The sequence below is a fragment of the Macaca nemestrina genome, chromosome 11, assembly GCF_043159975.1.
Source record: "Macaca nemestrina isolate mMacNem1 chromosome 11, mMacNem.hap1, whole genome shotgun sequence".
Classification (NCBI taxonomy): Eukaryota; Metazoa; Chordata; class Mammalia; order Primates; family Cercopithecidae; genus Macaca; species Macaca nemestrina.
In genome coordinates this window covers 50,722,712-50,749,370 of record NC_092135.1, presented here as the reverse complement: position 1 = coordinate 50,749,370, position 26,659 = coordinate 50,722,712, and the positions used below count along the sequence as shown (strand labels likewise).

General features: G+C 40.6%; 1 long non-coding RNA gene across 1 annotated transcript in view; it reads right to left on the bottom strand.

The window, feature by feature from the left end:
* LOC139356973 (uncharacterized) overlaps positions 1 to 23,493 on the bottom strand; it is a 57,071-nt gene extending 33,578 nt beyond the window's left edge. The window contains exon 1 of the long non-coding RNA XR_011609557.1: positions 23,401 to 23,493. This is a non-coding gene — a long non-coding RNA (uncharacterized lncRNA). The remainder of the gene's footprint in view (positions 1 to 23,400) is intronic.
* Positions 23,494 to 26,659: the final 3,166 nt, after the last annotated feature.

Below are 26,659 nucleotides of genomic sequence, written 5' to 3'. Positions count from 1 at the left end.
TTGTGGTCCTGTCTATATAATCTCTACTCCCCGCCTCTCTAGTATTTGAGAAAGACAATTTAAAGTTGACATGACTACAAAAAATATGCATCGAATACAACAAAAATATAGAGCTTGTGTTTGGCTAAAGTTTGTTAAGAATTATGAGATTAGGAACTCAGCCTCCAGAGAACAATAGACCTAGGTTTACATTCCAGCTTCACCATTTAATAGCTGCATGAGTTTGAACAAGAGGCTTACACTCTCTTGGTTTTGATTTCCTCATCTGTAAAACTGGAGACAATGATAGTACCTACCTTTTTATTGGATAAAATGAAATGATGCATATAAATCATTTAGCAGGTCCAGGTTCCCAATAGGTACTCGATAAATGTTAGCTTCTGTTATTTTTATTATTCAATATTTGCTCAGTATCTCTTCGAAAGTTCTCCCTCAGAACACTGGAATTCACTGGCTGGTACTGGGCAAGGAAGCTCTGTCACAGAAGTGCCTTCAGGTAAACTGGGAAGGCTTTAGAATTGCTCTGAGAATGGCTATCTTTCAGTTCATTTGTTAACTGTTTTTGTAATTACTATTAATTGTAATGAATAGTAACTACTATTAATTGTAATTAGTAGTAACTTCCAGTGCTTTATAGTTTATTAACTCCTTGTACCCATTTAACCAACAGAGAACAATATGCCATCAAACTTCACTGAAAATGACTTTTCTTTTAAGGATGACATTGATTCATAGAGACAACTTTAAAAAGTGAGGCATCTGATTAACTGGTCCATCTAATCTTCCTTCTGTGTTGACTGTCTTTCCACACTTGGATTAGTTTTTAATTAAATAAAAAGTTAAATTGTATAAAGACAAAAACCCCATTAGCAAATGTAAATGTTTAGTGAGATGTGTACTCTTTCTGCCCGATCTATGAGTCCAAAGCGTACACTCATCAACTAGATCAGAACAACCAGCAAGACTGCTTTTCAGTATCAACTTTCGGTATTCAAATCACACAAAACCCAGCATTTGCTTTCCCTAATTTACTTGGTTTCCATGACTTGCTGGTGAAATCATATGAAGCCTAGAGTTTGCTTTTCCTAATTTACTTCAAATTATATACTTTAGGCTATTAACCCAATGGAACATTACACAGCAATTCAAAAACAAATAAAGCAATAAACAACAATATACAATAAATTCTAGCAATTAAGTTAAAAAGTAAAAATATTACATACCATATATATCCTTTTCATAAAGCTAAAACAACTGTAATTAAAATACATAATTTTTAGGGTTAGTTATGCCTATAAATGCAATAAAAACTACACAAAAGGGACAGATAGGGAGGGATAAACATAGGATCAAGGCCACCAATTAGCATTTGTGCAAAGAGGCTGGAAAATGGAATAGGGAGTAAAGGCTATATGGTTAAATAAAGATCATTTACAAGGACTTGCCTTTAGACCTGATTTTAGGGTAGCAAATTCATGAGTGCTTCTTACATTATTAAAAATAATTATATAGACCAGGTGCAGTGTCTCATGGCCATAATTCCAGCACTTTGGGAGGCCAAGGGATGAGGATCACTTGAGCCCAGGAGTTCGAGACCAGCTTGGGCAACACAGTGAGATTCTATCTCTATCGCATAACAATAAATCAATAATAAATTTTTTAAAAAATGTTTAAAAAATAGGCCGGGCATGGTGGCTCACGCCTGTAATCCCAGCACTTTCGGAGGCCGAGACAGGCGGATCACGAGGTCAGGAGATCGAGACCACCCTGGCTAACACGGTGAAACCCCGTCTCTACTAAAAATACAAAAAATTAGCCAGGCGAGGTGGTGGGCGCCTGTAGCCCCAGCTACTCTGGAGGCTGAGGCAGGAGAATGGCGTGAACCCGGGAGGCGAAGCTTGCAGTGAGCCGAGATCGCGCCACTGTACTCTGGGCGACAGAGCGAGACTCCGCCTCAAAAAAAAAAAAAAAAAAAAAAAAAAGTTTGAAAAATAAAAGATAATTGTATCAATCTGTGTGTCAGCTAGGATTTATGCAGGAATACAGAAACCATACTAATTATTTTAACAGAGATAACATAGGGAATGGGTTAAATAAGTCTTTGAGGAATTCAAAAGCAAAAAAAGGAACACGAAGGTAGCACATATATGGTAACGAGAATCGCCTACCACTCTTAGGGCTAGAAAAATGAAAAAGGTCAGGATTATCAGAAATTGGAAACTCAGACAAGGCACCTCATGGCGTCTGAGAAGGGCAGCCTACCCATCCTACCCATTTTGCGCTGGTGCCTCTGGCAGGGAATAGTAAAACTAGTCCTGGAAGTGCCAGAAGAAGCTGGAAACTGGAACCAACTGACACTGTTAGGGTGAGAAGCCATGGATGAAGCAATACTGACAGGAACGGCAAGCAGAACAGGGAAGAGCCAAGAGCCGCTCCCTTTGCCCTCTTCCTGCCTTCTGGTCTCTGTGTGCTGCCTCCTACTGGCGAAACATAACAGGAGCAGCTGGCCAAGGAGGCACGTGAGGAGCAAAATCCCAGCTCCAGACACACAGGATTAGGCAAGGGTGGGTTAGGCACTGAGAAACAATAGCTTATTAACTGGCACAAGCAGGTAGGCTAGGTTATGCCATCCAAATATCCAAAATCTCAAACACAATAAAAGTGCATTTTCTGCCCATACTACATGTCCAATGCAGATCAACAGGAGGACTCTGTTCATCATAGCCACTCAAGGACCCAGGCTGGAAAATGTTTCCATCATCACCATAGCAGAGGGAAGGGTGTATGGCGGATCATACACTTGCTTCAATGCTTCTGCTAAGAAATGATACACATCACTTCTGCTTACATTTTATCAGCCCAAGCAAGTCATACGACCATGCCAAATTTCAGAGTGTATGGGGAAATGCAGTCCAGCCATATGCCTAGAGGGCCAAGGGACAGAAATATTTTATGAATAGCCACACTAAGAAAAGAAATAAAAATGGTCCATGCATGAACTAATATTGAGAATGTATCATAAACAAAGAACTATAACTAATCCACTTCTGGGCACCTAAAGTAAATATATATATACTTTATATATATATACACTCATACACATATACATACTTTATACATATCTATCTTCTTTAAGTTAACATTTTGGCATGCTAAGCATAAGTGTGCTATAGGAGCCACAGCAAGACACAGCCAGTCTCCAAGAGAGGTTAATGACCCAGACTGCAGGTCTGCAACATTACCTTTAAAAATTTTGTTCCCCTCACACACGGGGGCCTATTGTGGGGAGGGGGGAGGAGGGAGGGATGGCATTGGGAGTTATAACTGATGTAAATGACGAGTTGATGGGTGCTGACGAGGTGATGGGTGCAGCACACCAACATGGCACATGTATACATATGTAACAAACCTGCACGTTGTGCACATGTACCCTAGAACTTAAAGTATAATAAAAAAAAAAAAAACAATTTGTTCCCCAAAGTGAAGCACTAAAGGAAGAACATGTTGATAACTTGAACGACGCTTTTAGTACCCGAAAGAGAACAATGTGACAGTGCAAGGAGGATGATCCTAAACACGGGAAATCTGAACCCCAGTATTGGTCCCATTGACAGGGCTGCAGTGAACAAGGCTGACTCAGGCCAGTGATTCAAACAGGTTTAATTTCAAGAGCCAGTTTCTAATGTTTGGCAGTGGTTGCCAGGTGGTGTGCCAGCCAGCCTCCCTACACAACACTCCTACCTCATTTCCCACAACTGTGGCCATGAGTTGCTTCTTGAACCTCTGGGAAGCCACACCTTTCAAATTGGTTATAACTAGTAATCGTGTTTCACACTGACGTTTAACAAGGCAAGAGTCACACATTGGAATCTCCAAATCTCTCCTCTATCTGACTAATTTTTAAGGCATACATTTGCATTTTGCTTCTCTAAACACTTTGCAGTTTGGCCTGTATCCTTGAAGTCATCAGGTATAAAGAATGTAAGACAGCACATACCTGCCAATTTCACGCTTCCTAAAAATAGGCCTCTTGATAGAAAAACGTAGAAAGTCTTTCATTTTCCTACCATGGGAGCTACTGTTCCACCCCCTCCTACTTTTTAGCCACCATCTAAATAATAAGACAATCTGGATGATAGTTCAGGCAAGCGTGCTTATTAGCATAGGGCCTGCCAATGAGCAACCAGGCACTCATGCTGGGCTAAAACATCTCGAAGTGGCCCTCTCGCAAGCACGAAGTGTTAAACCTCCCAATTTCTGTCCTGAACCAATATGTAAACTGAAAAGAGAGAGAGAGGACTCGATGCATGAGGGGATGGGTATTAACGACCAAAGGCACCCTGGTACTTCCTGGCATCAACCCCAAATTTAATAAGGCCAGACCACCTTAGTTCTTAGGTTTATTTTAGGATGCCCATTTTATAGACATTAATCCCTTGGCATTAGTTCCTCAACTAATCATCTTCCCAATACACCAGCAGGAGGCGTGATTTAGGTGTTATGTTTGGCAGGAAACTTCAAGCAGCAGAAACTTAGTTCAAACTTGTTATGAAGAAAAGGTCCATGTGGACTTGCAAATCTGAAAGTGCATCTGGCACAGCTGGGTCCAAAAGTCCAACACTATAGTCAGGAAACTGACTCTTCACCTCCCAGATATGCTCTCCTCTGCTTGGCTTCCTTTTCAGGCAGTTTCTTCCAGTGTGGTGGCAAAATTAGCTCCTAGAAGCTCCAGCTCCATTCTGCCCAGTTAGGAGTCCTAGCAGAAGGGAGCATACCTCTTTTCACCTTCATCAAAAGTACAAGGCAGTAAGTTTCTCATGGCCAAATTCTGTGCCATATGAGAATCCTGGGAGCCAAGGTCAGGGCCAGCCTCACCCACAAAACTTGGACTTAGAGTGATGACAGGGTGGCTGCACAAAGAAAACTCAGGGAATGAGGCAGTCACAGTGGCTCATGCCTGTAATCCCAGCACTTTGTGAGGTTGAGGAAGGAGTATTTCTTGAGTCCAAGAGTTCAAGACCAGCCTGAGCAACATACCGAGACCCCATCTCCACTAAAAAAAAAAAAAAAAAAAAAAAAAAAAAAAAATTTGCCAGGTATGATGGCACGCACCTGTAGTTCCAGCTACTCTGGAGGCTGAGGTGAGAGGATTGCTTGAGCCCGAGAGGCAGATGCTGCAGTGAGCCATGATCACACCACTGCACTCCAGCCTGGGTGATAAAGACCCTGTAGAGAGGAAGGAAAGAGACGAATGGAAAGTAATGGAATAGAAAGGGAAGGGAAGAGAAGGGAAGGTAAGGGAGGGAGGGGGAGAAGGAGGGAGGGAAGGAGGGGGGAGGGAGGAAGGAAGGAAGGAAGGAAAGAAAAGACAAAAAGATGGACAGAAAGATGGACAGAAGGAAGGGAAGGGAAAGGGGAAGGAAGGGGAAGGGGAAGGGATAGGGAAAGGCAAAGGGCAGGGAAGGGAAGGGAAAGGGAAGGGAAATGTAAGCAAAAAAAAAAAAAAATCAATGTATGCCTAGTTCTTAGATGGCTGATTTAAGAATGCAGCCGACAGAGTTCTCGGGCACTGTCTAGTCAATCCCTGAGGCCCATTCAATAACACAAAAAAATGTAGCAAAAATAAATTGAAGATGAGGTAAAGAAAAAATAACTATAGTCTACTTTATTTTTAACATCATGGAAAGAAGAAAGGGATGGAGGGAGGATGGAATGAGAGGAGAGATGGAGGAAAGGAGTGACACAGGGAGGAAAGGAGGAAGGAAGGAACCCAACTATCATCTTTAGATCTAAATAAAATAGACTGTAAGCTCCATGCCTCAAATTGTAAAAATCCCAATACCTGTTCTAAGATTTCTGTGAATTTCTGGGATGTTTCTGTTTTCCTGGTGAAGTCGCAGAGTGGCCTGTGCTTCTTTTGCGTTCTGCACAATCCTTGTCATGCCGTGACTTCTACCCCCAGCATCTCTCTATGCACCAACAATGGCATACAGTTTAAGGGAAGCTTCCTAGATCTCAGCACCCTGTGAATATTGACTGTTATATTACAAATGGCAGGGCCAAAGAAACTGCCTCTTGGATTTCCCAAATCTGTAGCAAACAGCCAGGATGTCCCTGGAGTCTCAGTGCGCACTCCTCTCCCCTCTGATGCGGTGATGGAAGTGCCCCTTGACTCTCAAGTCTCTCTGGAAAATAATCTTTCCACTTCTGCCTATAGCCCATCTGTCCACAGGGTTCAAACTCAAGTCCTTCAAACCAGTATGAGGACCACAGCTGAGGCAAATACTGTACGTCCTCCACTCCTACCCTAATCCCTTAAGGAACATTTTCTCCTTTCTTCATTGAGCAAAACGCTTGAAGTCAGTTCATTCAAGAACATCCACCCTCCATTCTCTTACCAGGTGACTAAACATTCCCAGACACATGAACCGCAGCTTGGACCTAGCCAGGAACTCTGCTAAGCACTGACTGATAGCAAAAGGGCTCCCTATCTGTACATGAAAGATGTCCTTGGAGTTGTAATATTTTGATAGAAGGCCTTCTCAGGTTTCTTCCCTTATCAGACCATAAAACACTAATGGTTCTGATTGCTTTCTAAAGTATTCTTACCTTAACTATATGAGGCATCCTTGATTTATCATAAGAAATGCCAGACTGCGTTTTGCCATAAGGCTTTTTATTGTTGTTGTTGTTGTTGTTGTTATTATTATTATTATTATTATTATTATTATTATTTTGCCCTTTTTGTTAATTTTAGTCGAGTACACTTTTCTTCTATTTAGGTCCACAGCCCCAGTCCAGATTATCACCTTTATTTCTTTACCTCTATATCTCACTGTCCTTCTCCTCCTCCTCCAACTGCTATGGTATGATGTTTGTGTCCCCTCAAAATTATGTTGAAACCTAATCTCCAGTGTGATGGTATTAGGAGGTGGGGGCTTTGGGAGGTGATCAGATCATGACAGTGGTGCCCTCACGAATGGGATTAGTATCCTTACAAAAAAGGCTTGAGAGAGATCCCTTGCCCCTTCTACCATGTGAGGTTGCAGGGAAAAGACAGCTGTCTGTAAACTAGGAAGTAAGCTTCACCAGACAGCAAGTCTCACCAGCACCCTGATCTTGGACTTCCAATTTCTGTTGTTTATAAGCCACCCAGTCTGTGACATTTTGTTCTAGCAGCCCAAACAAATGAAGGCAGTAACTTAGCTTAATGTGGCCAATTTCCTCGGCGTGAGTGTTACAGTCCAAATGTTCATCAGGCAAGGAAAAATAAGGCTCAGACTCAAAGGACAAGGAGAGCTTAGAACACCCTATGTAACCTGCACAGAATGAATCAAAGCAAAGGCTAATACACCGTGGAAGGCATGGTGCTATGGCTCACCCATGAGTCATATGGGATGAGTGGAAAAGCTAGCGGCACAGCACTAAATAAGGAGCAGTGGTGAAAAGAGCTTCAGCATCACCTTGGCAGCCAGACACTGTGCAGAACACAGAGGCACCACTCCTGCTCTGAGCATATTAAAGTCTCCAAAAACCAAACTAGAGAAGCCCTCACCTAAAAGGCACATTGTCCTTTTGAGAAAAAGTGGCAGATAAGGAGCAGAAATTAGAGGCCCACTTAACTTTCTTTTCTATCCAAGCAAAGCCAGCTGAAGCAAACCAGAAACAGCTTCCCAGAGCTCTCCTTCTCAACCTGAAAGCATTCTGGAGAAATGTAATGCTACCAAGTCATTTATTGTCAGAATTCATCTGGGAGACTTTACAAGCAAGACTCATACAGCAGATGTCTGGGAGCAGAGAAATACCATTTATTAATGCAATTAGAAATGGAGAGTCTATGAAAAGAAAAATTCAAGAACAGGAACCCAAACCAGAACTAGACCAGATAATTTGATAGGGAAAGTTGCAGAATCCAGATCTTTAACTTGATAGAGATTAACTGAGACACTCCAATGACCAGAGATTCAAAGCCCTCCCAGGGAACACCAGAAAGATCTGTATGGGGTAGAAATGTATGCTGGAGTTACAGTTCATAGTTCACTCCTTAAAAAAGGCTTGGAGAGAAGCAACCAGACATAGTCTCCTCGCCTGAATTTATTGCCTGCTTCGTGTTCTTCACTGCCTCTGCTTCTTAATCCTCCCCCATATTTCCTTAATATACAACAAAAGTGAATTTGAAAAATAAACAAGACCCACATTTTGTAGGCAACTAGCATATATATTCAATAAATAGCTATTGATAGGAATAACAAAAGCAAGGAGAGAGAGAGAGAAAGAAAGGAAGAGAGGGAGTGGAAGGGAGGGGAGGGGAGGGAATACAAGAAACATAATATTCCTCATATTGCATAGTAAAAGACTTTACCACTTTTACTTTCTAAAGGAAAAACCAGATATCAATATATGTTATCCTGAAGTTTGAATTCATTTTTATTTACAATATGTAAGGGTATAGTTTTAGAGGACTTTTGTTAACCCTTAATGCACTGCTTTTGTTGAGAAAGAACAAAACTACACAAAAACAGAATTGTTCTGGAAAGCTTGGATATGTGATCACAGAACCCAGGAAAACAGAAATGTCTCAGTATTCCATGAGGATGTGGCTATAAAGCAGTTATTGTAAAGCCCTTTTCCTAAAGAATGTTTGTGAGAATTTTATGCTCAACTTTCTAGTCCAAGCTAAGACAGGAACTAAAATGTGTTTATAGGAACTGACCACCTCTAGCTCCTACACACTCGTTTCTTTACAAGGTTACCCTGTTTTAAGGAGAAAAGGAATGCACTTTGTCAAAGGATTGATGTTTATTATAGGCAATCCGACTACTTTTCAAATTTAAAGAAAAATGTAATTTGTTTTTGAGTTCCTGAAAAACAAAGACATTAAGAAGAAATGTGAGTTTCAGACTTCAGGAAATAAAAGTAGCAGCGCAAAACATTCTGATCAGTTCATTTTCTGATTTTGGCTTTAAAAGGTCAGACTTGAAGTTTGTCAGCCATCTGCTGTCTTTACCACAGGCAGATACTAATATAAATGAAGTCCAAACATCTAAAATTTTATAGGTTAAGCTTAACATTGTGAAAATATGGAAATAAACTTAGTGAAAAGCAATATTTTATAAGATAAATGTATAAACTTTGTCTCCATTTATCTGGGTTGCTGTAACAAAAATATCTTAGACTATTTGCCTTTGCTTTGTTGATGTGGAAGAAAAAAAAACACCTTAGACTGGGTAATTTAGAAACAATAGAAATTTTTGGCTCACAATTCTGCAGGGCACCCAGTCTCTGCTTCTAGGAAGACACCTTGTAGCTGTGTCCTCATATGCCAGAAGAGGCAGAAGAGGGAAGCAAGCTTCTCAAATTCTTTAATAAGGGAACTAATCTCATTCATGGGGGCTCCACCCTCATGACCTAATCACCTTTCAAAGGCCCCACTTCTTAATACATCATGTTGGGAATTAATTTCAAACTATAAATTTGGGAGAGAGGGAACACAAACATTCAGACTATAGCATTCTGCCCTGGCTCCCCAAATTGCAAGTTCTTTTCACATGCAAAATATATTTATTCCATCTGAATAGCTCCAAGCTTCATAACTTAAAATCTGAAGTCCAGCATCTCATCTAAATATCATCTAAATCAGATATGGGTGATGCTCAAGGTACAATTTATCCGTAGGCAAACTTCTCTCCACCTGTGAACTTGTGAAATCAAATAAATTATGTGCTTCCAAAATACATTGATGGGCAGGGATAGGATAGACATTTCCATTCCAAAAGTGAGAAATACAAATAAAAGTGTAACTGGTCCCAAGTAAGTCCAAAGCCCAATAAGGCAAACATTAAATCCTAAGGTTTGAGAATAACCTTCCTTGACTCTATGTCCTATTTCCAGACACAATGAGGATGGAGATTGGGCCCCCAAGGACTCAAACAGCCCTGCCCCCATGGGTTTGCTGGGCACAGCCCATGCTTCAGCTGTCATGCACTGGAGTCAAATACCTGTAGCTCTCCCAGGCTGAAGTTGCACGCTAATGGCCCTACCAGGCTGGAGTCTCAGAAGCAACCTTCCCCTGACAACTCCACTGGGCACTGCCCTAACTGGGACTCACTGCTGTGGCCTCAACCTCATGGCTCCACTAGGCATTGTCCAGGTGAGAGATCTCTGGGTGCCCTCACCCATGTTTCAGCTCTCTTTCTGGGCTCTGAGGCTCTCTATGGTATCCTTTGACATTTAGGTGGAGGTTGACATCCACCCACAGACCTTACATTCTGTGCACCTGCAGACAATGCACCACCATGTGAATGCTCCTGTGGTTTACCACTGTGCCCTCCAGAAGGAAGACTTCTATAGCCCACATTGCATCTGGGCCCACTGGAGCCACATGTGGGGCAGCTAAAGAGCACTGCACCTGGAGGGAGAGAGCAGAGACTTGAGATGGCACTGGACAGTGAGTCATGATGTCCCCTGGGCATCTGCTTTGAAACTGTAGTGCCCTCATGGCCCTGGAACTCTCGACCTATGATGGGAATGGCAGTCCCAACATTCTCCAAAATGTCTTTGGGGTCATTATTCCATTGTCTTAATAGCATCTGTCTTTCTTATATCCATACTAATCTTCTTATCAAATATTTGCTTGGCCAAACCCTTAGTGCTTTCTCCCAAACATGCTTTTGTTATCTTAACAACATAGGTAGGCTGAAAATTTTCCAAATCTTTAAATTCTGCTTCCCTTTTGATCATAAATTTTATCTTTAATTTACATGTCTCTTCTTGCACTTTAAGCAGCCAAGAGAAGCCATGCCACACCATCAACACTTTGCTTAGAAATTTATTTGACCAAATATCCTACTGCATCACTTGCAACTTCTACTTTTTACAAAGCATTAGGAAATGAACACAATTTCAGCCCAGTTCTTTGCCGTTTTAAGACAAGAATGGCCTTTCCTCCGTGATCTAATTACATATTCCTCCCTTCCATCTGAAACCTCATCAGAATGGCCATTAATATTCATATTTCTACAAACATTCTGATCACAAACACTTTGGTAATCTCGAGGGAGATTGAAGCTTTCTCTATAGCTCTCCTCTTCTTCTGAGCTCTCATTAGAAAAGACCTTCATGGTATTTGTTACAGCAGCACCTCACTTCTATGTATCAATTTCTGTCTCAGTCCATTCAGGCTGCTATAACAACAAAAAAAATACCCAATACAGGGTAACTCATAAGTAACAGAAATTTATCACTTACAGTAAGAGTGGCTGGAAGGTCCAAGATCAAAGAGCCAGCAGATTTGGTGTCTGGTAAGAGTCCAGTCTCTGCTTCCAAAATGGCACCTTGTTGCTGCACTGTCACAGGGCAAAAAGGACCACTGTGTCCTCACATGGCACCAGAGGCCAGCAAGTTCCCTCAACCCTTTTTATGAGAGCATTAATCCCATTCATGAGGGCTCTGCCTCCATGACTTAAATCACTCCCCAAAGGCCCCACTTCTTAATAGATCACATTAGGAATTAAGTTCCAGCATGTGAATTTCAGACCATAGCAAAGTCATTCACAACTCCTCAACAATTATTCCACGGCAATAATTAGGAGCTCAGGAAGAATTGAAACTGGGGATTACATATGCCTTTAAAAATAAACAATAAGAAATAAAAGAGCACCAGCCTAGCATGTAAGGAGCTTAGAAGTCACCACTTCATCCTCACAAGAATCAAAAAACTGAACTAACTGAAAAATGAACAATTCTTCTTAGAGGCATCAGAGAAGTGAGGTCACAGGGCAAACCAGTGCCCTCAAAATTGAAGAGACAGACAGGTGGATTCAGAGAATCACAACTTACCACACCAGAGCTTAGCAGAAACCAGTGCAGGGGTAGGAAAGCCTTAACTATAATTGGTAAATTGCTGGAGACTTGGATTAGACAATCTGAGAGTTAAAATCTCTGGGGTGAGGGAGGGAGGGGTGACTTAGTCATAGTGGAACCCCACACTCCTCTGAGATTAACTTCAAGGAGTTCTACTGGGTCTTTACAGTGAGTATCAGATTAAAATTCCCTCATTTCTCCAGCATGGAGAGAGGAAAAGAACTACTTTGAATACGTCAGAGCATTCTGTTCTTTACAAGTTCTGCCCCTCAGGAGAAATTTTTAAACAAAGCCTAACTTGCTGGGATTTTATCTGAGCTGGAGAAAAAAAAATGAGGAACTCTAGCTGACTCTCGCCCTCCACATAGAGGAAGGGAATACTCAACACCAGCCCATTCAATCCTGTCCCACCTAAGTAGGAAAGGAGGGGAAATACTGAGAACCATGTGTGAAGTTCACAGTCCAGATGTACAGATTTACTAAAAGACTTAATCTTAGGACTACAGAATTCTTTCCCTCCCCTACACCTTATAACCATCTTACTAAAGGCTTATTTACACTTCCTTTTACCCAACAAATCATGTCTAGCTATTAAGAAGAAATTATAATACATACTAAAAGAAAACACACACACACTTTGAAGAGACAGAGCAAGCATCAGAACCAGACCTGCACATGGTATGGATGTTGGATTTATCAGACCAGTAATTTAAAACAACCATGATTAATATGCTAAGGGCTCTAATGCATAGAGTAGACAATCTGCCCATGTGAGAACTGATGGGCAATGTAAGGAGAGAGATAAAAATTCTAAAAAGGAAACAAAAAGAAATGCTAGAGATCAAAAGCACTGCAACAGAAAGAAAAATGCCTTCAAAGGGATTTCAGTAGGCTGGACACAGCTGAGGAAAGAATCTCCAAGCTTGTGAATATCTCAGCAGAAACCTCTAAAACTAAAAAAACAAAGAGAAAAACAGATGTATGTGTTTGTGTGTGTGAATATGTATGACAGATGTGTATATATGTGACAGATGTATATATATATATATATCTATGACATACATATGAGAACTGTGGGACAGCTACAAAATATGTAACATATGTGTAAAGGGAATGACAGAAAAAGAGAAAGGAATAGAGGTAATATTTGAAGCAATTATGACTGAGAATTTGCCCTAATTAATATGAGATACCAAAACACAGATCCAGGAAGTTCAGACAACACCAAGCAGGCTAAAAGCCAGAAAAACTACACCTAGGCATAACATTTTCAAAAAGCAGAAAATCAAAATAAGGAAAAAAATACCCTGAAGGAAGCCAGAGCGAAAAAAATACCTCATGTATAGAAGGGCAAAGATCCAACTTCTCCTCAGAAACCATGCAAGCAAGAAGAGTGGAGTGAAATATTTAAGTGACTTAAATGTTGAGAAAAAAACTAACGACAATTTTGAATTCTGTGCCCGTAAAATTATCCTTCAAAACTAAAGGAGAAATAGTCTTTTTCAGGCAAACAAACATTGACGGACTTTATTGCCTGTGGACATGCCTTGTAAGAAATGTTGAGAAGTTATTTAGAGAAAAACAAAATAATGTTGGTCAGAAACTCAGGTCTACGAAAAGAAGGGAAGAGCGTCAGAGAAGGAAAAGTAAAGGTAAAATAAAAACTTTTATATTTCTTATTCTCAGTTGATCTAACATATAACATTTTGTTCAAAATAATATCAACAACTTTTTCAAATCTATATGCATAGGTAAAATGAGTGACAGCAATAATGCAAGGGACAAGAAGAAGGAATTAGGATTATCTTGTTATTACAAAGCACTTTCACTACCTGTGAAGTTGTATAGTGTTATTTAAAAGTTAGCTTAAATTAGTTGTAAATGTATATTGCAAACTCTAGGGCAACTCATAAAGAAAATAAAACAAGAAATATAATTGATATGCTAACAAAGGAGAGAAAAGAGAATTATATTAAATGTTCAACTAAAGCCACAAAAGGCAGAAAAAGAGTAGAGGACAAAAATAGGGCCAAAGAACAAGGGCAACAGATAGAAAATGGTTAAAAAAAAAAAAAGGTAGATATTATTCCAATTATATCAGTAATCACTTTGAATATGAACGGTCTAAATGCATCAATTAAAAGACAAATATCTGGGTGCAATGGCCTGTAATTATAGTGCATTGGGAGGCCAAGGCAAGAGGATCATTTGAGGCCAAACATTTGACACAAATATTGTCAGAGTGATCAAAAAGTGAGGCCCAATTATATGCTGTCTACAAGAAATTTACTATAAAGACACATATACATTAAAAGTAAATAAATGGAGTGAGATATATCATGCAAACAACAATCAAAATAAACTGGGATTGCTATATTAACTTGGGACCAGAGAAGACTTCAAAGCAAATAAATTATCAGGAATCAAGAGATACATTACATAAGAATAAAGGGACCAATTTTCCAAGAAGATGTATTAATAATTAACATGTATTTGCCTAACAAAAGAGCATCCAAATACATGAGACAAAAATGGTTAGAACTTTAAGGAGAAATAGAGTAATCCACTATTATAGTTGGAGACTTCAATATTCCTCTATTAAAAATGGATCAATTCAGTAGGCAGAATATCAGTAAGGACACAGTTGAATTTAACAACACTATCAATTAATTGTATATAACGGACATCTAGAGATTACATCCAATAACAGCAGAATTCACACTCTTCTCAAACTCATTTGGAACATTCACCAATACAGATGACATTCTAAGTCATAAAACACATCTTAATGAGCTTAAAGAATAGAAATTATAGAATTTCTGCTCTCATACTACAATGGAATTAAACTAGAAATTCATAACAGAAAGATGGCTGGAAAATCCCAAAATGCTTAGAGATTAAGCAACGCACTTCTAAATCACAAATGTATGAAAAAAGAAATCAAGACAAATTTAAAAATATTTTGAATTAAGGAAAAATAAAATTTGGGGGATGCAGTGAATACAGTGCTTAGAAGGAAATTCATAGTATCGAAGGCATGTATTTGAAAAGAAGAAAGACCTAAAATCAATAATCTTACCTCCTACTTTAGAAATCTAAAAGCAAGAAAAGAAAATTAAATCCGAAGTAAGCTGAAGAAAACAAATAACAAAAATTAGAGCAAAAAAAAAAAAAAAATGAAAACAAATCAATAGAGAAAAACACAGACCAAAACCTGGATTTTGTTGTTGTTGTTTTTTGGTTTTGTTCTTTTTTTAGATGGAGTCTCGCTCTGTCACCCAGGCTGGAGTGCAGGCGCACCATCTCGACTCACTGCAAGCTCCGCCTCTGGGTTCATGACATTCTCCTGCCTCAGCCTCCCAAGTAGCTGGGACCACAGGCGTCCGCCACCTCGCCTGGCTAATTTTTTTGTATTTTTAGTGGAGATGGGGTTTCACTGTGTTAGCCAAGATGGTCTGGATCTCCTGACCTCCTGATCTGCCCTTCCTGGCCTCCCAAAATGCTAGGATTACAGGTGTGAGCCACCACGCCCGGCCCAAAACCTGGTTCTTTTTTAAAAAATCTTTATTTTAGGCTCAGGGGTAGATGTGCAGTTGTGTTATATAGGTAAATTACATGTCATGTGGGGTTGGTGTACAGATTATTTCACCATCCGGGTAATAAGCACCGTACCCAATAGTTAGTTTTTTTTAATCTTCAGTTTCCTACCCCCCTCCACCCTCTAGTAGGCCCCAGTGTCTATTGTTCCTTTACCTCCCAAAAGTGGAAGCTACACATTCAGTACATATGGACACAAAGAAAAAAAATACTGTATCCTCCCACATGCAGTATTTGGTTTTCCGTACCTAAGTTAGTTCACTGAGGATAATGGCCTATAGCTCCATACATGTTGCTGCAAAGAACATGATCTCATTTTTTTTATGGCTGCATAGTATTCCATGGTGTATATGTACTACATTTTCTTTATCCAGTCTATCATTGATGGGCATTTAGACATGATTCCATGTCTTTGCTATTGTGAATAGTGCTGTGAGGAACATATACATACATGTGTCTTTATGGTAGAACAATTTATTTTCCTTTGGGTATAAATCCAATAATGGGATTGCTGAGTCAAATGGTAATTCTGCTTTCAGTTCTTTCCAAAATCACCAAACTTCTTTCCATAATGGCTGAACTAATTTACATTCCCACCAGCAGTGTATAAGCATACCCTTTTCTGTGCAACCTCACAAGCATCTGCTATACTTTGACTTTATTATAATAGCCATTCTGATTGGTATAAGATGGTATCTTATTGTGGTTTCAATTTGCATTTCTATAATAATTAGTGATGTTGGGCATTTTTTTACATGCTTATTGGCTACATATGTCTTTGGAAAAGTGTCTGTTCATGTCCTTTGCCCACTTTTTAATGGGGTTGCTTATTTTTTGCTTATTAATTTAAGTTCCTTATAGATGCTAGATATTAGACCTTTGTCAGTTGCATAGAATGCAGATATTTTCTCTCATTCTGTAGGTTGTCTGTTGACTTTGTTGATAGTTTCTTTTCTGTGCAGAGGCTCTTTAGTTTAATTAGATCCCATTTGTCAATATTTGCTATTGTTGCAGCTGGGCACTGTCTTCAAAGCTGTCAGACAGGGACATTTAAATCTGCAGAGCTTTCTGCTGTCTTTTGTTTGGCTATGCCCTGTCCCCAGAGGTGAAGTCTATAGAGGCAAGCAGGCCTCTTTGAGCTGCAGTGGGCTCCACCCAGTTCGAGCTTCCAGGCTGCTTTGTTTACCCACTCAAGCCTAGGCAATGGCAGGCACCCCTCCCCCAGCCTCGCTGCTGCCTTCCAGTTAGATCTCAGACTGCTGTGCTAGCAATGAGGAAGGCCCCGTGGGCATGGGACCCTCCAAGCCAGGCATGGGATATAATCTCCTGGTGTGCCGTTTGCTAAGACCCTCGGTAAAGCACAGCATTAGGGTGAGAGTGACCCAATTTTCCAGGTGCTGTGTGTCACGACTTCCCTTGGCTAGGAAAGGGAATTCCCTTACCCCTTGTGCTTCCCAGGTGAGGCAATGCCTTGCCCTGCTTCGGCTCTCACTCGGTGGGCTGCACTCACTGTATTGCACCCACTGTCTGACATGCCCCAGTGAGATGAACCTGGTACCTCAGTTGGAAATGCTGAAATCACCCGTCTTCTGTGTTGCTCACGCTGGGAGCTGGAGGCTGGAGCTGTTCCTATTTGGCCACCTTGGAACCGCCCCTGTACCACATTTTCTTTATCCAGTCTATCATTGATGGGCATTTGGGTTGGTCCCAAGTCTTTGCTATTGTGAACAGCGCTGCAATAAACGTATGTGTGCATGTGTCTTTATAGTAGAAGGAATTATAATCCTTTGGATATATACCCAGTAATGGAATTGCTGGGTCAAATGATATTTCTGGTTCCAGATCCTTGAGAAATCGCCACACTGGTTGAACTTCCACAGTGGTTGAACTAACTTACACTCCCACCAACACTGTAAAAGCATTCCTATTTCTCCACAGCCTCGTCAGTATCTGCTGTTTCCTGACTTTGTAATGATTGCCATTCTAACTGGCATGAGATGGTATCTCATTGTAGTTCTGATTTGCGTTTCTTTAATGACCAGTGACAATGAGCTTTTATTCATGTTTGTTGGCCACATAAATGCCTTCTTTTGAGAAGTGTCTGTTCATATCCTTTGCCCACTTTTTGAAGGGGTTGTTTTTTTCTTGTAAATTTGTTTTAAGTTCTTTGTAGATTCTGGATATTAGCCCTTTGTCAGATGGATACATTGCAAAAATTTTCTCCCATCCTGTAGGTTGCCTTTTCACTCTGATGGTAGTTTCTTTTGCTGTGCAGAAGTTCTTCAGTTTAATTAGATCCCATTTGTCAATTTTGGCTTTTGTTGCCATTGCTTTTGGTGTTTTAGTCATAAGTCTTTCCCCATGCTTATGTCCTGAATGGTATTACATAGGTTTTCTTGTAGGGTTTTTATGATTTTAGGTCTTATGTTTAAGTCTTTAATCCATCTTCAGTTAATTTTTGTATAAGGTGTAAGGAAGGGGTCCAGTTTCAGTTTTCTGCATATGGCCACCCAGTGTTCCCCATGCCATTTATTAAATAGGGATTCCTTTCTCCATTGCTTGTTTTTGTCAGGTTTGTCAAAGATCAGATGGCTGTAGATGTGTGGTGTTATTTCTGAGGCCTCTGTTCTGTTCCATTGGTCTATATATCTGTTTTGGTACAAGTACCATGCTGTTTTGTTTTGTAGCATTGTAGTACAGTTTGAAGTCAGGTAGCATGATGCCTCCAGCTTTGTTCTTTTTGCTTAGCATTGTCTCGGCTATATGGGCTCTTTTTTGGTTCCATATGAAATTTAAAGTAGTTTTTTCTAATTCTGTGAAGAAAGTCCATGGTAGCTTCATGGGGATAGCATTGAATCTATAAATTACTTTGGGCAGTATGGCCATTTTCACGATATTGATTCTTCCTATCCATGAACATGGAATGTTTTCTATTTATGTCCTCTCTTACTACCTTGATCAGGGGTTTGTAGTTCTCCTTGAAGAGGTCCTTTAGATCCCTTGTAAGTAGTATTCCTAGGTATTTTATTCTCTTTGTAGCAATTGTGAATGGGAGTTCACTCATGATCTGGATCTCTGTTTGTCTATTATTGGTGTACAGAAATGCTTGTGATTTTTGCACGCTGATTTTGTGTCCTGAAGTGGCTTATCAGCTTAAGGAGATTTGGGACTGGGATGATGTGGTTTTCTAAATACACAATCCTATCATCTGCAAACAGAGAAAATGTGGCTTCCTCCCTTCCTATCTGAATACCCTTTATTTCTTCTCTTGCTTGATTGCTCTGGTCAGAACTTCCAATACAATGTTGAATAGGAGTGGTAAAAGAGGGCATCCTTGCCTTGTGCTGCTTTTCAAAGGGAATGCTTCCTTTGCCCATTCAGTATGATTTTGGCTGTGGGTCTGTCATAAAGAAGTCTTATTATTTTGAGATATGTTCCATCAGTACCTAGTTTATTGAGAGTTTTTAGCAGGAACGGGTGTAGAATTTCATCAAGGACCTTTTCTGCATCTATTGAGATAATCATGTGGTTTTTGTCATTGGCTCTGTTTATGTGAAGGATTACATTTATTGATTTGCATATGTTGAACCAGCCTTGCATGCCAGGGATGAAGCCAACTTGATCATGATAGATAAGCTTTTTGATGTGTTGCTGGATTTGGTTTGCCAGCATTTTGTTGAGGATTTTAGCAGCGATGTTCATCAGAGATATTGGCCTGAAATTTTCTTTTTTTGTTGTGTCTCTGCCAGGTTTTGGTATCAGGATGATGCTGGCCTCATAAAATGAACTAGGGAGGAGTCCCTCGTTTTCTATTGTTTGGAATAGTTTAAGAAGGAATGGTACCAACTTCTCCTTCTACCTCTGGTAGAATTTGGCTGTGATTCCATCTAGATCTGGGCTTTTTTTGGTTAGTAGACTATTAATTACTGCATCAATTTCAGAGCTTGTTATTGGCCTATTCAGGAATTTGACTTCTTCCTGCTTTAGTCTTAGGAGGGTGTATGTGTCCAGGAATTTATTCATTTCTTCTAGATTTTCTAGTTTATTTGCATAGAGGTGTTTAGAGTATTCTCCGATGGTAGTTTGTATTTCTGTGGGGTCGGTGCTGACATCTCCTTTATCATTTTTTATTGTGTCTATTTGATTCTTCTCTCTTTTCTTCTTTATTAGTCTGGCTAGTAGTCTATCCATTTTGTTAATCTTTTCAAAAAACCAGCTCCTAGATTCATTGATTTTTTGAAGGGTTTTTTTTTTTTAATCTTTATCTCCTTCAGTTCTGCTCTGATCTTAGTTTTTTCTTGTCTTCTGCTAGCTTTTGAATTTGTTTGCTCTTGCTTCTCTAGTTCTTTTAATTGTGATGTTAGAGTGTTGATTTTAGATCTTTCCTGCTTTCTTCTGTGGGCATTTAGTGCTATAAATTTCCCTTTAAACAATGCTCTAGCTGTGTCCCAGAAATTCTGGTATGCTGTGCCTTTGTTCTCATGGGTTTCAAAGATCATCTTTATTTCTGCCTTCATTTTGTTATTTACCCAGTAGTCATTCAGGAGCAGGTTGTTCAGTTTCCATGTTGTGCAGTTTTGAGTGAGTTTCTTAATCCTGAGTTCTAATTTGATAGCACTGTGGTCTGAGACACTGTTTGCTATGATTTCTGTTCTTCTGCATTTGCTGAGGAGTGTTTCACTTCCAATTATATGGTCAATTGCACAGTAAGTGTGATGTGGTGCTGAGAAGAATGTTTATTCTGTTGATTTGGGGTGGAGAGTTCTGTAGATGTCTATTAGGTCTGCTTGGTTCAGAGCTGTGTTCAAGTCCTGAATATCCTTGTTAATTTTCTGTCTCATTGATCTAATATTGACAGTGGGGTGTTAAAGTCTCCCACTATTATTGTGTGGCAGTCTAAGTCTCTTTGTAGGTCTCTAAGAAGATGCTTTATGAATTGGTGCTCCTGTATTGGGTGCATATATATTTAGGATAGTTAGTTCTTCTTGCTGCATTGATCCCTTTACCATTATGTAATGGCCTTCTTTGTCTCTTTTGATCTTTCTTCGTTTAAAGTCTGTTTTATCAGAGATTAGAATTGCAACTCCTGCTTTTTTTTTTTTTTTTCTTTTTTTGCTTTCCATTTGCTTGGTAAATATTCCTCCATCCCTTTATTTTGAGCCTATGTGTGTCTCTGCATGTGAGATGGGTCTCCTGAATACAGCACACTGATGGGTCTTGATTCTTTATACAGTTTGTCAGTCTGTGTCTTTTAATTGGAGCATTTAGCCCATTTATGGTTAATATTGTTACGTGTGAATTTGATCCTGTCATTATGATGCTAGCTGGTTATTTTGCCCATTCATTGATGCAGTTTCTTCATAGTGTCAATGGTCTTTACAATTTGGTATGTTTTTGCTGTTATTGTTATTGGTTGTTCCTTTCCATGTTTAGTGCTTCCTTCAGGAGCTCTTGTAAGGCAGGCCTGATGGTGACAAAATCTCTCAGCACTAGGTTGTCTACAAAGGATTTTAATTCTCCTTCACTTATGAAGCTTAGTTTGGCTGGATACGAAATTCTGGGTTGAAAATTATTTTCTTTAAGAATGTTGAATATTGGCCCCCATTCTCTTCTGGTTTGAAGGGTTTCTGCAAAGAGATTTGCTGTTAGTCTGATGGGTTTCCTTTTGTGGGTAACCTGACCCTCCTCTCTGGCTGCCCTTAATATTTTTTCTTTCATTTCAACCTTGGTGAATCTCACAATTATGTGTCTTGGGGTTGCTCTTCTCAAGGAATATTTGTGGTGTCCTCTGCTTTTCCTGAATTTGACTGTTGGCCTGTCTTGCTAGATTGGGGAAATTCTCCTGGATAATATCCTGAAGAGTGTTCTCCAACTTGGTTCCATTCTCCCCATCACTTTCAGATACACCAATCAAATGTAGGCTTGGTCTTTTCACATAGTATCATATTTTTTGGATGCTTTGTTCATTTCTTTTCATTATTTTTTCTCTAACCTGTCTTCACGCTTTATTTCATTAAGTTGATCTTCAATCTCTGATATCCTTTCTTCTGTTTAATTGATTCAGCTATTGATAATTATATATGCTTCACAAAGTTCTCATACTGTGTTTTTCAACTCCATCAGGTCACTTATATTCTTCTCTAAACTGGTTATTCTAGTTAGCAATTCCTCTAGCCTTTTCTGAAGGTTCTTAGCTTCCTTGCACTGGGTTAGAACATGCTTCTTTAACTCAGAGGAATTTGTTATTACCCTGCTTCTGAAGCCTACTTCTGTCAACTCATCAAATTCATTCTCTGTCCAGTTCTGTTTCCCCGCTGGTGAGGAGTTGTGATCCTTTGCAGGAGAAAAGGCGTTCCGGTTTTTAGAATTTTCACCCTTTTTTGTGCTAGTTTTTTCTCATCATCATGGATTTATCTACCTTTGGTCTTCGATGTTGGTGACCTTTGGATGGGGTTTTGTGTGGATGTCCTTTTTGTTGATGTTGATGCTATTCCTTTCTGTTTGTTAGTTTTTCTTCTAACGGTCAGCCCCGGGAGGCCGAGACGGGCGGATCACGAGGTCAGGAGATCGAGACCATCCTGGCTAACACGGTGAAACCCCGTCTCTACTAAAAAATACAAAAACACTAGCCGGGCGAGGTGGCGGGCCCCTGTAGTCCCAGCTACTCCAGAGGCTGAGGCAGGAGAATGTCGTGAACCCGGGAGGTGGAGCTTGCAGTGAGCCGAGATCGTGCCACTGCACTCCAGCCTGGGAGACAGAGCGAGACTCCATCTCAAAAAAAAAAAAAAAAACCGTCAGCCCCTCTGCTGTAGGTCTGCTGGAGTTTGCTGGAGGTCCACTCCAGACCCTGTTTGCCTAGATACTACCAGCAGAGGCTGCAGAACAGCAAAGATTTCTGCTTGTTTCTTCCTCTGGAAGCTTCGTCCCAGGGGGCACCCACTAAATGCCAGCTGGAGTTCTCCTATATGAGATGCCCATTGACCCCTGCTGGGAACTGTCTCCCAGTCAGGAGGCACGGGGGTCAGGAACCCACTTGAGGAGGCAGTCTGTCCCTTAGCAGAGCTCAAGTGCTGTGCTGGGAGATCCACTGCTCTCTTCAGAGCCAGCAGGCAGGAACATTTAAGTCTGCTGAAGGTGTGCCCGCAGCCACCCTTTCCCCCAGATGCTCTGTCCCAGGGAGATGGGAGTTTTATCTATAAGCCCTTGACTGGGGCTGCTGCGTTTCATTCAGAGATGCCCTGCCCAGAGAGGAGGAATCTAGAGATGCAGTCTGGCTACAGTGGCTTTGCAGAGCTGCAGTGGGCTCTGCCCAGTTTGAACTTCCCCGACGGCTTTGTTTACACTGTGAGGGGAAAAACCACCTACTCAAGCCTCAGTAATGGCAGACACCCCTACCCCTACCAAGCTCAAGCATCCCAGGTCGACTTCAGACTGCTGTGTTGGCAGCGAGAATATCAAGCCAGTGGATCTTAGCTTGCTCAGCTTCGTGGGGGTGCGATCCACTGAGCTAGACCACCTGGCTCCCCAACTTCAGCCCCCTTTCCAGAGGAGTAAACAATTCTGCCTTGCTGGTGTTCCAGGTGCCACTGGGGTATGAAAAAACCTCCTGCAGCTAGCTTGGTATCTGCCCAAATGACTGCCCAGCTTTGTGCTTGAAACCCAGGGCCCTGGTGATGTAGGCACCTGAGGGAATCTCCTGGTCTGCAGGTTGCAAAGACCATGAGAAAAGCATAGTATCTGGGCTGGAATGCACCATTCCTTATGGCACAGTCCTTCACTGCTTCCTTTGGCTAGGGGAGGGAGTTCACCAACCTCTTGCACTTCCTGGATGAGGCAACACCCCACCCTGCTTTGGCTCACCCTCCGTGGGCGGCACCCACTGTCTAACAGTCCCAGTGAGATGAGCTGGGTACCCCAATTGGAAATGCAGAAATAACCCACCTTCTGTGTTGATCTTGCTGGGAGCTGCAGACCGGAGCCTGTTCCTACTCAGCCATCTTTCTCCACTCCAGCTCTGATGTTTTTAAAAAATCTATATGGTATAAAAACAAGTAGAGTTGAGTAAATGGATGCCTTAGTGACTCAAACAATATAGTATGTCTTAGTGGAAACAGTGGCTACAGTATAGGTAACAGGTCACAGATTGAAGAATCTTAATATCCATGATCAGAAGTGTTTCATGTCCACAGAGCCTTATGTCTTTTGTTGGCATAAAGTAAGTGAAAGTAAAATAAGTGAAAGTCACTAGGAATATTCCTTTAAATATTCCATGTAATTCATATTTTTCCTAATTGAAGAACCCATTCTTCAATTTCAAAGAATGATTCTCCAAAAACAGAATTATCTCTACATTAAAACTGTAAAATTGAAACTATAACTTTAGCTGGAAATTATATTTAAATTATTTTTCCATAACAAAATTACTATTTAAGATGTAAAAGCCCGGGTGTGGTGGCTTACGCCTGTAACCCCAGCACTTTGGGAGGCCAAGAAGGGTGGATCTCCTGAGCTCAGCAGTTCCAGACCAACCTGGAAAAGAAGGCAAAACCCTGTCTTTACCAAAATTAGACAAAATTAGCCAGTGTGTTGGTGACCACCTGTGTGGTCCTAGCTACTAGGGAGGCTAAGGTGGAAGGATTGCTTGAGCCTGGGAGGTGGAAGTTGCAGCGAGCCAAGATAATGCCACTGCACTCTAACCTGTGTGGCAGTGAAACCTCATCTAAATAAAATATAAAAGACATAAAAATTTTAATCAAACCTATAGGTATTTTGGTCTACAAGGAACAATCTGAGATGAATATATATATTTTTAATATTTTTGTTAAATATATTACTTAGGTTGGTGTCATGTTAACTGCAACCACAGTGCTAGGTATGGACATGCGTTATAGTTGGTTCTTTTTTTCATTCATCTAATATCACTTAACAATTGGTGATGATTATAATGCTCAATTTAATACAGATAGATACTTCCATCTAATTAATATACAAAAGTTCAGGTACATGGTACTTTGTTCAACTCAACAGGGGCTTATTCCCCACCGGCTCCCACTGCTGCATCACTGTCACATTCCAATGGGGCCATAAAGTCTGTATTACTCTGTACACTGCCTCCAAATTAGGAAGAGCCTTTGCTTCTCCGAATACTAATTTCAAATCTAAACAATAGCTTTAAAACAAAAATATTCGGAAACTCTGAGTCTAATGCAGCCGCAAATAAAAAAGAGGAGGAAATTGAATGTTCCCACTGCAATAACAAATGAATTCACTACAGATGAAGCTTTTCTATTAACTGGCACCATGGGGGCTAGGTGGCTTAGCTGTCAAGAAATGTCCCATGGGGTTTCTAGGCACAAATCAGTCCAACACTAATGAATCTCATCCTATTTACCTCACTTCTAAAACCATTATATAAATTGGCTCAATTCTGCATGGAGGACAAACACTGTTAGCAGGCTCAGGGATAAAAAAAAAAAAAAAAAAAAAATGGAGAGGAAGTGCTGGTCATTTAAACACACTATCAGTTCCACATGGAGAAATTTTCACCAGATTAACTGCACAAATATAAGCTAATAAATAGATATTATTAGTAGCCATATTCTATTAGTATTATTGTTTGATGGTGATGTTAGGCAACAGTTATTGAACTCCTAAGATGTATCAGGCTTTGTTCTGCTAAGTGCTAAGTGCTGTGCATGTCATCTCATTTAATCCTAACATTCTAATGAGTCAGACACTAGTATAAACTCCACTTTAGATAAAAAGAAGCTGGAGCTTAGAGAAGTTAAGTAACTTGTCAGTGATCATAGAACTAGTAAACAGAAGACCCTGAAGAGAGCCTCTGCTCCAACTCCAGAGTGTATCTTGTACACTGTTACAATTTCATAGCCCAAATAAACACTAAAATCCAGTAGAGGCTGGGCACCGTGGCTCAGCCTGTAATCCCAGCACTTTGGGAGGCCGATGTGAGTGGATCACCTGAGGTCAGGGGTTCAAGACCAGCCTGACCAACATGGTGAAACCCCATCTCTACTAAAATACAGAAATTAGCCAGGCATGGTGGCATGCCCCTGTAATCTCAGCTACTCAGGAGGCTGAGACAGGAGAATCACTTGAACCCAGGAGGTGGAGGTTGCAGTGAGCCGAGATTGCACCATTGCACTCCAGCGTGAGCAACAAGAGCAGAACTCCGTCTGAAAAAAAAAAAAAAAATCCAGTAGAGGTGGGGCCGGGCGCGGTGGCTCAAGCCTGTAATCCCAGCACTTTGGGAGGCCGAGACGGGCGGATCACGAGGTCAGGAGATCGAGACCATCCTGGTTAATACGGTGAAACCCCGTCTCTACTAAAAAGTACAAAAAACTAGCCGGGCGAGGTGGCGGGCGCCTGTAGTCCCAGCTACTTGGGAGGCTGAGGCAGGAGAATGGCGTGAACCCGGGAGGCGGAGCTTGCAGTGAGCTGAGATCTGGCCACTGCACTCCAGCCTGGGCGACAGAGCGAGACTCCGTCTCAAAAAAATAAAAAAATAAAAAATAAAAAATAAAAAAATCCAGTAGAGGTGAAAAGTATTGGTGTCCTTCTAGTGATGCCAGCGCATATGCCTTCTATTCTTCCATCAGTTAAATATCAGCAGGCATAATAAATGAAGAGATCTAAAGATATAACCTTACTTAAATTGTATGTTGTTCATGCTCTTGGAAACATAAGGGTGAGATGATCTCTGAAGTTATTTCCTATTCTCAAATTCTTCCTCATCATTCCTGTGTGTTTTGCTACAACCAACTTCAATTTCTTCAACCACATTGGAAACAGAGAGCCTTTCTCATGCAATCTTCATCGTCTATTGAAATAATGGACTGCTGTTGTGAAAATTAGGTCTTCCCCTAACATTTTCTAAAATTCCAGACATTTTAAATTTCTTGTGCTTTCTAAAGTACAGTCTTATCTCCTGCGTATTTCCAGAGTTCATGGGTCAAACTGTAAGGAAGGTGAAATCTGGCCACTAAAAAAGCCTATGAAAGGATGTCTAGCAAAGCCTAGAGTAGGACTAGATAAGGCCATGGGTCCCAAAAGATCAAATCAAGGGACATAAAAATGGTCAAGGTCAAAAGCCTATGACTACTGATTCATAGATGTAGCAAATTCAGAAAGATTATTTACAGAATGCTCTCAAAGCCTCTGTGGTTCCGTAAATCAAATTTAT